This window comes from Asparagus officinalis, chromosome 7 (genome assembly GCF_001876935.1).
Source record: "Asparagus officinalis chromosome 7, Aspof.V1, whole genome shotgun sequence".
Classification (NCBI taxonomy): domain Eukaryota; kingdom Viridiplantae; phylum Streptophyta; class Magnoliopsida; order Asparagales; family Asparagaceae; genus Asparagus; species Asparagus officinalis.
In genome coordinates, this window is record NC_033800.1 from 29,548,559 (window position 1) to 29,554,929 (window position 6,371).

A 6,371-nucleotide genomic window follows, 5' to 3' on the forward strand; every position below is an offset into this window, starting at 1 on the left:
GCCGCCGACCACTCCTGCGTCCAAGTTGATTACGGTGAAGTTTTTCGATTTTTTTGTTGTAATTTTTTTGTATTTTAAAAATCAACCGTGAATTCCTTGGGTAGTTAATAAGATAATTAGCAGCACTAATTATACATGACTAGTAGTCTAGTGTAATTAAAAACGTACTTCAGCAAAATCGACGGACTTCTGCCAACGTGGGCAAAAAACAGTCATAATTGCTAATATTATTGAGAAACGGTCGATTTTGCCTATTTTATTTAAAAAACGGTTCATTTTAAAGAATTTCTCCTTTTCTCTATGGATGGAAGAGAGCTGATGCTGCTGTGGAGATGGCAATTAAAGTTGATGTTATAGCAAGGGTGGTAGCCGATCAACATTCCTTCTCTCAAATTCTGGATTCGAAATTTGAAATGTTGTGTAAGTGAGATTTTATTGCCTGGATGCACGGGTCTTTATTGTACGTATGTACATAACTTTCTTCAACTGGTTAATGAAAGAGTTAATTGAACGGAAAAAAAAAAGGAAAAAGAAAAATGCTATGAATTATAACGAGTTATTATAAATATGTGCAAGATAGATGAATCAAATTGGGTTTGTTCTTATATTTAGGGACAATTTCCATTTGATATCCTACTTATCTATTATTTTTGAAATTTGTAAGAAAATAAATTGTTAAGAGTATAAAATTATAACCATCATATCTCATCACAACTCAAAGTTTTAGTATATATAGCAGAATGACCTTTAAGATGATATGAGAGCAATCAAATTCAGGTCAAAGTTTTTATCGATATATATAGGAGGAGAAAAATATAATGTTGCATAAACAATATTTCATACTCCCTTTAAAAGTACGAGTTCAGGAATTTTTTTCTATGGTCAATATTACCCTTTATCTTTTAAATATTACATTGTTATCCTAATATATATTCTAATTATCCTATCTTCTTTGAATTGGTAATTAAATGATTTATCTTATTCATCATGAGACTTAATATGTTATTGGATAAAGGCGATATGTTTGATATAATTTAAATTCTTTACTTATTTTATTTCGTAGAGAAATCTAAAAAACATATGCTAGCTAGCACATAAATTTTTTGTACTTTGTGCAAAATATCCTCCAAGTTTTTTAAATTACAAAAACACCCCTATAAATTAAAAATTTTATTAAAACATCTTAAAAATTATAAATTTTATTTATTTTAATTTAGAGAGAAATATAAAAAATATATGCTACCTAGAAACTGAATGTTTTTTTACTTTGGAGAAAATATATTGTAAGTTTTAAAAATTATAAAAACACCCCTAAAAATTTAGAATTTGTAAAAAAAACACATTGAAAATTTCAAACCTATAAATACATTAAAAACCGACAAATAACACAAACAACCTCCGAAAATTTATGGAATTTCCAATAAATACTCTAAACTTTTTACAAATTACAAAATAAAATTATTAAAATTGTAAAATTTATAAAATTCCTGATAATTTCCAACCTAATAGTACATTGAAAATATAGGAATTGTAAATACCTCCTACATAATTTATTATTTATAGAAAATACCCTTAAAATTTTAAAAATTATAAAAAAGCTTAAAATTTAAAATTTATAAAAAACATTCTGAGAATTTCAAACTCATTAGTAAATTGAAATATAGGAAGTATAAATAGTCTATAAACAATTTATAATCTGTAGAAAAGGTCTATAAGTTTAAAAATTACAAAAAAAACCCTAAAATTCTTAATTTTCATAAAAAACACCATGAGAATTTATAACATATAGACACTAAAATGAATATACAAAATTACTAACAATATCTAGAAAATTAAAATTTTTAAAAAAATATCATACTCTCTTTAAAAGTATAGGTTTAGAAAAAAATTCTGATCAATATTATCCTTTTTGAAAAGAACATAACTAATTAAAAAATCTATTAAATTTAAAATTTATAAAAAAAACCCTTAAAGTTTAGTACATTACAAATTACCCTTCCAAACTTTAAAAATTTTTAATGATTTTTTTGTAATTCCTTAATTTCAATGTAACGTTTAATAGTTTTGTGTATTTGTCAATTATAAAAATTTTAGGTTTTTTATAATTTTAAAACTTTTGAGGGTGTTTCTTTTGTAGTTTTCTAAATTTTTATTGTTTTTTCAGTGTAATGTATAGATACATCAATTAATGATAATATTGAAGAGTAAGTCATTCTTAAGACGTATTAGGCCATAATTAAGTGTGCACATCACTACTCCTAGGCAGTATATTTTATATATGCAAAATTTTTTAGATAATTTATATAGTGGTTAAAAAGATTTTGACTTTAATGTACTAATTTTTATAAAGGAAAATATAATGTGAACCCATCATTTAATTTTGACCGTGGTCATCATAATTTTAATACTTTTGATTAATTGACTAAATAGGTATATAGACCATAGATTACTTTGTTTTCTCACATGAACTAATATTTGGTTCTTAATAATTTAAATTGTTACTTTTAAATTTAATATAAATAAGAGCTCTAATAACATTTATTTATTTACCTATAGGATAATACAATCTCAATTCCTATTTTTTGCTTGAGATTTATTCCATAGTTATGTACATCAAATTAGTAACTAAAATAGTAATTATATATGCTTTAATTAGGATGATTGTAGTTGGTCACTCACTATTGAATTTTTATGAAGATATACACCTTACTTTTTATATCATAATCTCCCTACTCTAATTTCGTAAGAAAATAATTTTTTATACTTTCAGTTTTACTTCTAGAATGAGCTATAAAATTGAATGAGAATATTAGATAATATAAATATTATTAAAACCATAACTAAAAATTATTGTGAATGACCACCCATCTTTTAAAGATATCAAGATACTAATAAACAGAGATGTTGTACTACATAAATGTGTTTATAACTCACAAATAGTAGACCAAGTGGCTAAAGTCTGGGTTGAAGAAAACAATGATAATATTTCATGATATTTTTATTGAGTTGATGATCAATTTAAATATTATTTTTATTGAGTTAATGATAAATATTTCTTGATATTTTTTATTGAAGAAAATAATATTGAGTTGATGATCAATCCCATAAAAAACTTTATTTTATTTTTTATATTTAATCTATTTTTATCAATTTAAATAATCATGATATTAAACCATGTGCATTGCACATGTATCTCAACCAGTATTCCTAAAAGAGATGCTCAACACTGATATTATTATAGGTTTTCGATCTTAATTTGTCCCTTAAAACTTTCATATTTTGAGGTTAGCCCTTGAAATCATTGAAATTGCTAATAAGTCCAATAATTCTATAAGTTATTTCCAAATTAATTCCTCGAATCAAGAGTAAAAGTATTGATTGCAATGATTAATTTAAAACAACTTACGAGGATTGTCTGATATTTCATGACAAATAGAATTTTCTTTATAAACCCTCCAATTTCTACATTGTCTAGAAGGAAAATTTTAGAAATAACTCAAGAACGGGCGGACCTAAAAAAAATTTAAGTGATTTGCGGGACTAATTCAAAGGAACTTAAGAATTGAGAGACCTAATAACATTTTAATGACTTGAGGGGCTAAATTAAAATGTAAAAGACTAAAGGGACTAATAACAAAAAATCTATAACTGCAAACCATTAATCTCAATATAGCTCCTGACTTTAGACACCTTTTTAAAGAATATATTATTATGATTCTTTTTTATAATCGTCCTATATGTGTATGTATGTATGTATGCATGTTGTGTGTGCTGTGATTGTGTGTGTGTTTGATATATATATAACTTAATATACTATAAATATATATTATAATATATAATATATATATATATATATATATACTATATTATATATTATATATATATATATAGATATATATATATACCTAGTATATATATTAGAGAGAGAGGAGCAGAGCAGAGAGAGAGAGAGAGAGATGGAACCTCGTACCAAGGTTGCTCATGCGAATTTGGTTAGGGATGTGGATTGGACATTGGCCTTTACATCACTACTCGAAAATAGAGTCTCAATCACTTTTTACCTACTCCAATGTAGATGTAGGGACTACATCAGTCCACATCACTATCAAGTTCGATGGAGCAACTTGGTACCAACTTTCTCTATTTTTCTCATATATATATCATCTACCTTTTAAAAGAGTGAGTACTAGAAAAATTTTCCCTACCCCAAATTACCCTTCAACTATTGTAAATATAACAAAGTTATCCTCATCTTTCATTTCATTAACTTAACAAAGGTACCATCTTTTTTCGTTACTCACAAATAAGAAGATGTAAAGCCCTAAATCTTCGTTCCTTTCCTTCTCCGTTCCATTTGTTACGAGTTTCCTCAGGCAACGCAGTCCCACTCTCTGTACCTCATCAATTTTCTTTTTTTTTGTCAATGAGTATTTTATTTATTCAAACCAAAATTGAGAGTAATGTACATCATGATTCTCATAGTTGAGAAATCTAAAAACAAAAAATCACTTACAGCCTAGGGATAACCCCACAAAAACAAGTCAAAATCTACAAAGAATTAATCCAATCCCTGTTTTCAGATTGAATAGGACTATTTAGGACTGGGATCAATATGTCCATCTTAATTTCATTAACTAGCTGTTCGAACCCTTTTGAACTCTGTGAGAAAATCCTAGCATTTCTCTCACACCATATTTTTTAAAGAGTAACCGAAAAAGCTATCCTCTTGACCCCCTTCCTGAATCCTCTGCCTCTTAAACAATTGTTGAACCAATCCAATAGGTTGCTCCAACTACAAGATCTCCATCTAAACTTGAGCCAACACATAATCCTGTTCCAGACATTCTGAGAATAAACACAGTCAAAAAACAGGTGATCACGATCTTCAGGACCTGCTCCTAAACATAAACAGCAGCTATTTGATTGAATAATCCCCATCCTCAATAATCTGTCTTGTGTCAATAGTCTGTTCTGAACAGCAAGCCAGCAAATAAACGAGTGCTTGGGGTAGTTCATTTTCTCCCATACAGTGTTAAACCATGGGACTTGAGGAACAGTGGGAGATAAAGCTTCATACAGGGCAGAGGTTTTAACTTTTGAATTTTTGTAGAAAGAGCCAATGACTTGTTTCAAAATATCAATACCTCCAACTAAAACAACAGCTCTATCTCTGGATTTTATTAGTTGTTTCCAAAGCCAAGAATCCCCAGATTTAGCATTAACAAGCCATGTATCTCTATTCTTCAAATATTTTCCATGAATCCACTTAATCCAAAGGAGTTCCTTGTTCATATGGATGTACCATATATTCTTCAAAGCTGATGTAGGATTCCATAATCGAGCAGAAAAAATGCCTAGACCTCCAGATTTTTTATCACAACAAATTTTCCCCCAAGCTATTAATGATGGTTTTTGAGAATGCTCAGTTCTTCCCCAAAGAAAGTCTCTGCATATGTCATCAATTTTCTGAAGCACACCAACATGCAGGATGTAGCAGGAAGTCCAGTATTAAATTACGAAGATGATTATTATCGTCATCAATTTTTGGTTATTAAATTACGAAGATGATTATTATCGTCATCAAAAAGCTTATTATTATCCTCATTATCCACAAACCTTCTCTTCCATCTTCTCCTCAAATATTAGATTTTAGGCATCAGGAATGATCAGGAAGTGAACTAATTGAGCAAGGTTTTTATAAGAGAATAATTTTAGGAAATTCTTAGACTGTTCGATATTTTTATGTGATAAATTTCATTCTAAAATTTTTTCATTTTGAAATTAAGCATAACACCATCGTAATTGTTTTCTCTAAGGCAATTCAGGTTTTATTCATTAGAATTTACTTTTTTTACTTGCACTGTAATTAGTTTTTATGACAATTGATATTTTTCTAATTTTTTTAGTTTTCATACATTAAGTACATGATTAAGGATTTGTAGGTTGCTGTGTGACGCCCATGTTTTCATACATGGCTGCAACCCTAAGTGAACCCAGAGATGTTAAACCTGTCATGCACCCATATTATGCAATAACACGTTTTACCATCACACTAATATCTCTCTAGTGGAATTAACAACAAGTGTAGGTATAAAATAGATAAAATAAGGAAAATAAATGCAATAGACATGATGTAGAAATAGATATCTAATAAACATCATCATGTCTCAACTGAATAAATTGAATACAACTGAAGTCTGAAATAAACATGAAGTATCTCAATATGAGTCAACTGAAAATAAACTAAGGCACACAGCCTTTACAAGATGAAATACAAAACTCTAAATGTCCGAAAGAAAATATAAACTATAACGGAGTCTCATCTACTAAAAATATGTGACAGTGACTATGCTAGAAGTCTGTCATCCTAC